Source organism: Bidens hawaiensis, unplaced genomic scaffold (genome assembly GCF_021521415.1).
Source record: "Bidens hawaiensis isolate Kalapana, Puna unplaced genomic scaffold, B.hawaiensis_p1.1 tig00003540_1, whole genome shotgun sequence".
NCBI lineage: Eukaryota > Viridiplantae > Streptophyta > Magnoliopsida > Asterales > Asteraceae > Bidens > Bidens hawaiensis.
In genome coordinates, this window is record NW_027491200.1 from 1,489,116 (window position 1) to 1,499,262 (window position 10,147).

Sequence of the window (10,147 nt, forward strand, 5' to 3'; positions counted from 1 at the left end):
GTTTCATAAATAAATGTGATGTATAATCCGTTTAACGGCTATCCAGTTTTGCTGAGACCCATGACCCGCGAAAATTAGTTTTGATGATGAACTGATTTCACAAATAAAATAGTTGTTATAACCCGTTTAAGTGTTTTCATAGTTTGGGACCCATGTCACCATGTTTATTTTTTAACATAAACGGGTCAAATGAATGAGTGCTTACCATTTAAAATTGAAGCAATCTGATGGCATAACAGGAGGAAAAGAGGGGGGGGGGGGACCAACCAGAGAGTGAGACACACACACGCACACATAAGATTTTTATGTAGGCAATTATATAAAGTATAGATAGATCTGACAAGAACAATGCCTTATCAATCTTTCATCGTGTATAAGTAAACAAAAAAAGCATACTAGTGAAATCTGTAAGGCCCCGAACCCGGTGCCCTACTTGGAAGTTGGATTTACTCATAAACACAGTTCTAAATATCAGAGTTAATTAAAACTTTCGCGTAACATTAATAATAGTCAACCATTCATTACAAACTTTCACAAAGCTTGTCTTTTATAACATAACATAAAAGATAGTATCAAAACATCGTGACAAATCTTCAGATGTCAGCCTTTTCTATCATGTCATGTGTACCCCTCAAGCCAGCTGTCTCTATCTATTTACCTGCGTGCATACTAAAAGTCAGCTACGCTGAGTGAGTTCTAGTTAAACAGGTAACATACAATACATTCACAAACTTACATACATATGTATCCGAAGATACATTTTACACGCTTAGCATGTTACCTTTCTTTCATTCATACATACGTACTTCCTTCCTTTCTTTCATACTTTCTTCTTTTATTTTACTTATACATAAATAATTACCCCTACGTTTTAAAGAGCGTTTCGCCCTATAACATTCGCAGATATTATTATTAGGGTCTGCAACCCTGTAACCTTCGCATATATTTTAGGGTATGCAACCCTATAACCTTCGCAGATATTATTAGGGTTGCAACTCTGTAACCTTCGCATATATTATTAGGGTATGCAACCCTATAACATTCACATATATTATTAGGGTACGCAACCTTGTAACCTTCGCAAATATTATTAGGGTCCGCAACACTGTAACCCTTCAAGCATACCTCCATACAACCATGCATTACCCTCTTTATATTTAAATTTATGAACATTCACACATACACTTAATCTTTTCCACAACTTTCATATACATTTGTACATCTTTCGTAAAACTATAACATGCCACATTATTACCAGGCGGTACATGCAATATCCGAAGATCGTTCACGTACCGTCAAGCATTCATTCATACATAAAATCATAGAAGGCATACACTTACCACTTAAGGTAAGTGTATTTATTAATCACATCGAGTATGCACAAAGCCTCAAAAATATACATAACAAGGAAGTGGGGCTAGAAACTCACCTGAGTCCTGTTACGTTCACCGTTAATGGTTATTCATTTCTTTAGCTGTGCACGACTAACTGTATAACAATTACACGTATCAATTAATTATCACTACCCATATCGTGTTTCTAGTTTAATTATAACACTCAACGAACGGGGGTCTGGGGGAAGCGCCCCTGGCAGCAGGGTTCTAGGGGCGGCAGCCCCTAGCGGGGTCAAAGGGGCAGAGTCCCTGGCTGGGGTTAAGCTGCCAGGTCAGCTTGGAAAAATTTTATTTTCATTAATTGTTCTTAACAAATTTTCCATTAGATTCTATAATAATATTTAATTGTTAACTCGTTAATCCTATAATGTAGCTTTCATCACTTAATAAAGTCCAAGGTCCTCTATGTAATTAAATCACTCTTTTCTAAGTCCAGGGACCTTTCTGTCATTCTTTCAAACTCTAATTCGTTATACAGGTTCTTAACGAACGGGGTTCATTCGTTACTTCTTAACGAATGTGTTCTTTCATAACTAATTGACTCCTTCGTTACTTCTTAACGAATGGACCTTTATAACGAATGAACTTCTATAACGAATGAACTATGAATATTCTCTGGCATTCCTTAATGTTCCGACGCCGTCATCGCCAGAAAAGAGATATCTCACTCGTTTTTCCACCGTTTTTTGTCTTGTTCGATCCGGATCACCCCTAATTAAGCTCGTCTTTCGATCGGTTTATACCAGATTCCATACAGATCTTGTGACTTTAACGGTTGAGGGTGTCGGTTCATCGTTTCGCAACTAGATCTAGTGTATTTGGATCCATATAAGATCATACCATCCTTACCTCGGGTCGGGATCAGTTCTTCTTCTTGTTTTCGGCTAGAGAGAGAGAGAGCTTAAGTGTGTGTTTTGGATGGTGTATGATGTACATAAAAATATACATCTTTTCGGCATCAAATAATCTCTAAAAACTGCAATTTCTGTCAAATAACATAGCATAAAAGACTACTTATCATAATAAAACATAATTCCAGGTGAAACCAAACCCCAAACGAAGAAACAAGCAAAACGACGAAGAAAAACAGAAGAAACACAAGAAAACAAAGAAACACGCCCCCATGCTTCTAACACAAGAAAAGACAAAATCTGGAAACAAAAGCACGGGGCCGTGCTCATCATGCACGGGGCCGTGGACGAGAATACATAAAAGACAAAGAAGAATTGAGCACATGTCACTAAAAAGCACGGGGTCGTGCCTACCAACCACGGGGCCGTTGCCACCTCACAGAAAAGACAAAACAAATCTGGCACATGTCATAAAAATGCACGGGGGCGTGCTTATCAAGCACGGGGCCGTGTCTCACTATCCAGATTGCCTATAAATAGTGGCTCATGTTGCACTCATTTGGTGTGCCTTGAAAAGATTTCTATCCGATTCTCTCTTATAAAAACACACACTAACACTCACTTTAGAGATTTAATGAAGAGTTTGAAGGCTTGGAGATCATCACCATCAATCATCATCATCAACAATCATTACCATCATTAAGAAGAAGGATTCATCTATATTTTGTTAGATTATTCCAAGTTTAATCATGTATTTGTTACTATCAATCATCTTAATGTTTATCGTCATGCTCATTATGAGCTAAACTCCTTTTACCATCTAAAATCTATGAAAAAGCTTTGTTTTACTTGATAATTAATCATGATATGTGATGTAGTCTAGTAAAGTACATGGTTATATTACAATTATCTTTTGATGAGAAATGTTTCACCATCTTAAATCACTAATTCAAAGTTGGTGGTTGTCAATTCTATTGGCAATCGTTCATGATCGATTCATGTTCTTGAAAGATAGAAATACTTTGATACATTATCGAAACATGGATCCTTATATTGTACTTAGAAATGATGAGATAGAAGTTATGATGTATTTTTCTAAACCTTGGTAATCCGAAAATAGCTTTGCTTAGGATATCAAATTAATTAAAGAAATCATATGTTAACGGAATGTGTAATTATAACCTACATAAATCAACCAAGGGGAGGTTGTGTGATGAACTACAATCACCCGAAGTTGTTAGAATTGGTATTTGAGAAATCGAAGTCAATCCTAATCTTTCTACTTTACGAAACTACTTGCCAACTTAAATTGACATCATTGAGATGGTATGACATTAGGAAAGGGTGGACTTTAAAATGCGCATGCTATCTCCTTAGTGCCAAAGATGCTCACTTTAAGGTTTAAGGAGCCATCTATCATATATTGTTTTGGCAAGTTTATCACATGTCCAAATATTAATTATCAATGTTAAAATGGAGTGGATTCTTGATCTTAGATGGTAACCTTCGCATAATTGAAAAACTCGTTTAGAATTTCTTATCTTGGTCACCTATATATTATATATAAGCATTTATATTTTATAAGAAGTTTGAAGAAAATTAACCTCAAAATGATTAAAACCTTCGATTAAAGTAAAACAACGATTCATTAATAGAAACATTTGTGTCCACGGATCGATACTTGGTTCTTACCAATACTATTCTACATATACGATAGGTACACTTGCCTATTTTGTGTGTGTTTAGTCTTTGTAGAAATCACTTTTATAAATTTAAAACACGATCTTGTGCAAAAGCAAATCATTTCATCCTTTCATATTTAACCGCACGCGCAACACACATCAAGTTTTTGGCGCCGTTGCCGGTGACACGGGACGTTTCAAAGAACAATCCAAGTTTTAATTTAATCATTGTCAATAATTGTACAAATTTTTAACTTCTATTTTATTTTATCTTTAATCTTTATTTTTTTTTTAAAATATATATAATTTTACGGCTAGCCTACTTTTTACCTTTATTCACCTTACCTTACTTTAGCTTAATTAACTTAAACCTTAGATAGTTTAGAATAGCTTAGCCTAACTTATAGTTTAACTTAGACTAACTTTAACTAACTTTTAATTTAGTGTTTAATTTTGATTTAGTCCCATGTATATCCTCTACTTTTGAGCATGCACTTGTTTCTCCAATTTCTGAACCCGAACGACTCTTTCGTCAACGAACTCGTAAACGGACTACAGATACCGCAGAAGCAATCGAAGACGAATCAGTAGACGCCACAACATCATGAGAAAATCAAATCGAAGAAATGATGGCGGCCCAGAACAATGAGCCGAACATGAGCCAGTATGCCAAGCCAACTCTCGAGGGCTATGGCAATGGAGTGGCTCCACCCAAAATTACCAAAAACTTAGAAATTAAATCTAGCACCATTCATATGGTGGAAAATTCAGTTCAATTTCATGGTCTCCTAGACGAAGACCCTCTTTCTCACATATCTCGATTTCTATGAATCTGCGGAACCTTTAAAATCCAAAACTGTTCCGAAGATCAAATCAAACTCAAACTCTTTCCTTTCTCTCTGAGGAGCCAAGCCCTAGAATGGATAGAATCTCTTTCTTCTAGTACCATTACCACTTGGGCCAGATGGTTGAACAGTTTCTCCTCAAATATTTTCCGCCCGACAAAACTGCCAAATACCGAGCCAGCATTACCGGATTCCGGACCGATGATGACGAATCGTTACACGCAGCATGGGAAAGATACAAAAGTCTTCTAAGAATATGTCCACATCATGGACTGAGCGTATGGTTACAAGTACAAACTTTCTTTGACGCACAATCCAGTCAAAACAAGCAAGGCATCGACCAGATCGTTGGTGGAGACTTGGGATCCAAATCACCAAACGAAGCATTTGAAGTCCTGGAGAAGGCCGCAAAGAAGAGTTTTGGTTACAACCCACCAAGATCTACACCTACACATAAAGGAATACACCACGCTGATTCCAACACTCTTGTCACAGCACAGCTTGAAGCTCTCTCTAAAAAATTCGAACAACTTCAAGCCGAACTATCAAAAACCATACTCACCTGTGATACTTGTGGAGGAAGCCATAAGACGATTGACTGTAAGCAAGTCATCATGGCCATGGAAGAAGTCGATTTCATCGCTCGAAAGAACAACGCTTTCAGCAATAACTACAATCCAGGATGGAGAAACCACCCGAATTTCAGCTGGAAAGACGGAGGTAACACTCAACCTTTACCCGGATTCGAAAAAAAGAGATATGAATCAACCCTTCCAGCCTAAACCTAAATTTCAAGATCAAAGTTCTAGTAGCCATCAAAAACCGAGCTACTCCAAGATCGAGGAAATGCTAATCCAACTAATGACCAAAACAAATGAAGCAGAAAAGGAAGCCTACTCAAGAGCCGTTGATATCAGCGGAGTATTATTAAAACATGAAGCCGATCTCAAAAGTCAACAAGCATCACTTCAGAACCTAGAAACCCAAATCGGACAAATTGCCCGACAATTATCCGAAAGATCACCTGGCACTCTTCCAAGCAACACAATCACCAACCCGAATGCAACAGCTAACGCCATTACACTCAGGAGTGGTACAACCACTGTTTTCACACCAGCTTTAGAATCAGTTATGGAAAAAAATCTCCTGATGAAACGCAGGAAAGGCTGACTCCAACAAGCACAGTACAGCCTAAGGAGCCAGTCCGAACCTATGTTCCGCCTATTCCATACCCTGGAAGACTGAAGCAGGAACGATTGGAGGCCCACTATGAGAAGTTTCTAGAACTCTTTAAGCAACTCCATATCAACATCCCTTTCGTCTAGGCTATTGCTCAGATACCAAAATATGCCAAGTTTCTCAAAGAAGTGCTGACAAACAAAAGGAAGCTGGAGGAGCTCTCGCATGTCACCCTAAGTGAAGAATGTTCAGCTATCCTCCAAAGCAAGCTACCGACAAAGATGATCGATCCAGGGAGTTTTACTATCCCTTGTCTCATAGGAAATTTATCTGTTAGCAATGCCCTAGCTGACCTAGGAGCTAGTATTAATTTAATGCCTTATGCGGTTTTTGCAAAACTAGGGATAGGAGAACCAAAGCCCACCCGCATTAGCATTCAGTTAGCTGATCGATCCGTTAAATACCCCCGGGGCATTGTTGAAAACATGCTTGTCAAAATTGACAAGTTTGTTTTCCCAGTAGATTTTGTTATTCTAGACATGGAGGAAGACAGAAGTGTACCTCTAATTTTAGGAAGACCCTTTTTAGCCACCGCAAAGGCTATCATTGATGCTTGCACCGGCAAACTCACTCTCAGGGTCAAAGACGAGGCAATCACTTTTGACATAGGAAAATCTATGCAATATCCGCAACAGCACGATGACAAGTTATATTGTGTTGACATCATAGACTCCATCGTGAGTTGCTATATGCGAGATTCCTCCATCAATACTCCTTTAGAAACACAAGTCTTAGACAAAACACTCAACAAACCCATTTTAGAAGACGAAAATCTCAACAATAACTACGAAAAGTCAGAAATAACATACGAAATCATTGAAAACAATGAAAAACCAAAACCATCAATCGAAGAAACACCAGCCTTAGAATTAAAAGATCTACCAAAACATCTCGAATACGCCTTTCTAGAAAAAGATTCTCAACTCCCAGTAATTATTTCATCTCACCTTTCTAGAGAAGAGAAAGACGAACTTTTTAAGGTTCTTAAAAACCATAAGAAGGCCAACGCATGGAAGATCATGGATATCAAGGGCATCAGTCCCTCCTTTTGTACTCACAAAATCCTCATGGAGGAATAATACAAACCCGTGGTCCAACATCAAAGACGTCTCAATCCCAACATGCAAGATGTGGTGAAGAAGGAAGTAATCAAACTGCTTGATGCCGGATTAATCTACCCAATCTCAGATTCACCTTGGGTTAGTCCCGTTCAAGTAGTACCCAAGAAGAGAGGAATGAAGGTCATGATGAACGAGAAGGACGAATTAATACCAATGAGAACCATCACAGGCTGGCGAGTTTGCATTGACTATTGGAAGCTTAATGACGCCACAAGAAAAGATCATTTTCCACTTCCTTTCATAGACCAAATGCTTGAGCGATTATCTGGGAAAATGTTCTACTGTTTTCTTGATAGATTTTCCGGATACTTTCAGATTCCCATTGCTCCTGAGGATCAGGAGAAAACTACTTTTACATGTCCATACGGAACCTTCGCCTACCGAAGAATGCCATTTGGACTATGTAATGCTCCAACCACCTTCTAGCGTTGCATGGTGGCCATCTTTCACGAAATGATCGAAAACTCTATGGAAGTTTTCATGGACGACTTCTCAGGCTTTGGAAACTCTTTCGATCACTGTCTAAAGAACCTAGACAAAATGTTAGCTAGGTGTGAAGAAGTAAATCTTGTGCTCAACTGGGAAAAATGTTACTTTATGGTAAAAGAAGGCATTGTTCTAGGTCACAAGATTTCTCAAAACGGACTAGAAGTTGATAGGGCCATAATAGAAACCATATCCAAACTTCCGCCGCCAACTTCAGTCAAAGCCATTAGGGGTTTTCTAGATCACGCAGGTTTCTACCGCCGCTTCATAAAAGACTTCGCAAAAATCTCAAGACTTATGACCAAACTTCTGGAAAAAGACGCACCATTCATCTTCTCTGGGGAATGTATTGAATCATTCAATACATTAAAAGACAAACTTATCAATGCACCAATCATGACCACACCCGATTGGACCCTTCCATTCGAAATCATGTGCGATGCAAGTGACTTTGCAGTTGGAGCCGTGCTCGGCCAACGAAAAGAAAAACATTTTCACTCAATTTACTATGCAAGTAAAACTCTTAACGATGCACAAGAAAATTACACCACAACAGAAAAAGAGTTACGAGCAGTAGTATTTACCTTTAAAAAATTTAGATCATACCTAGTTCTTTCCGAGACCATAGTTTACACTGATCATGCCGCAATACGTTACCTCTTCAACAAACAAGATGCCAAACCCAGACTCATCTGATGGATCCTATTACTCCAAGAATTTGACATCGAAGTCAAGGACAAAAAGGGAGCAGAAAATGTCGCCGCAGACCACCTTTCGCGCTTAGAATGTCCAACTCCTGACAAATTTCACAAAGAAATTATCAACAATAATTTCCCACATGAAATTCTCATGCGCATTCAATCAGTCATAGAAGAGAAAGACGAAAGTCCTTGGTATGCCGACTTCGCAAATTACTTAGCCTGTAGGATCCTTAGAAAAGGACTTACCCACCAACAGCGGAAGAAATTCTACTCCGATCTTAAGTTTTACTTCTGGGAAGATCCATACGTGTTTAGGATAGGTGCGGATCAAGTCATTCGTAGGTGTGTAGCAGGCAAGGAGGCCTTAGACATTCTCAAACACTATCATGAAGGACCAACAGGCGGACACCATGGTACCGCCACCACGGTCAGGAAAGTGTCTGATGCAGGATTTTTTTGGCCCACTATATACAAAGATACACATAATTTGATCCAAGCATGTGATGCTTGTCAAAGAGCCGGGAACATCTCATCAAAAAATGAGATGGATCAAAAAGGCATTCAAACTTGTGAAATCTTTGATGTATGGGGAATAGATTTCATGGGCCCATTTCCCAACTCATTCGGAAATAAATACGTCCTTGTAGCAGTCGACTACATGTCTAAATGGGTAGAAGCACAAGCTCTTCCCACTAACGATGCTCAAGTAGTTGTACGATTTCTGAAAAAGTTATTTTCAAGATTCGGTACTCCGAAAGCCTAATCAGAGGTACCCACTTTTGTAACACTCTGATGGACAAGGTCTTAGAACGGTATGGGGTCCATCACCGACTGGCAACACCATATGACCCTCAGACCAGTGGGTAGGTAGAAGTCTCGAATCGAGTAATTAAGAGAATTTTGGAAAGAAGTGTGGGGATGAATCGCAAAAATTGGGCAGAAAAGTTAGATGACGCATTGTGGGCCCTCTGGACGGCCTACAAAACTCCCATAGGAACGACACCCTTCAAGCTCGTTTACGGGAAGGCATGTCATCTACCAGTAGAGTTAAATTACAAAGCCTACAGGGCCCTCAGAGCAGTGAATTTTGATCTGACGTCCGCCGGAGCAAACCAGGAAGATCAAATTCATGAGCTCGAGGAACTAAGAACAATGGCCTATGAAAATTCTTGGTCCTACAAAGAAAAGTCTAAACGCATACACGACGCTCATTTAAAAGGAAACAAAAAATTTCAAACTGGCGACCGTGTACTGTTATATAACGCTCATTTACGTCTTTTCCCAGGAAAACTGAAATCCCGGTGTACAGGTCCATACATTGTTGAATCAGTTTTTGAATATGGAACAATCGAAATTTCAAATCCAAACGGCCAGAAGTTCAAAGTAAATGGACATTGATTAAAACCATACATCGACGGTCCACTAAAAGAAGTTTTGGAGGTATTAACCCTCCAAACTTTTTAAATATGAAATTAAGGAAACAAGGTCTGGCCTAGACCTTCACTAGGCCTTGTAAAAAAAATAATAAAAAATAAACAAATAAATAAATTTTGACAACCACGGGGGCGTGCCTTCAAAAGCACGGTCCCGTGCCTAAAAATGCGGGCCGGCATCTACGCTGTAAAAATCTCAGTCAGACTGGTTTGTAACAGAATTGTCAGAGTAAAAACACGGGGGCGTGCTTCTAACAACACGGTACCATGCTCGGTTTTCTGTTTGGTTATAAAAGGCACCTTGTGTCATTACATTTCTTGCACAAACCAAAACCAAAACCAAAACCAAAACCAAAAACCTCTAAGAATTCAGCATGCCAACTGAGATGAGTGAA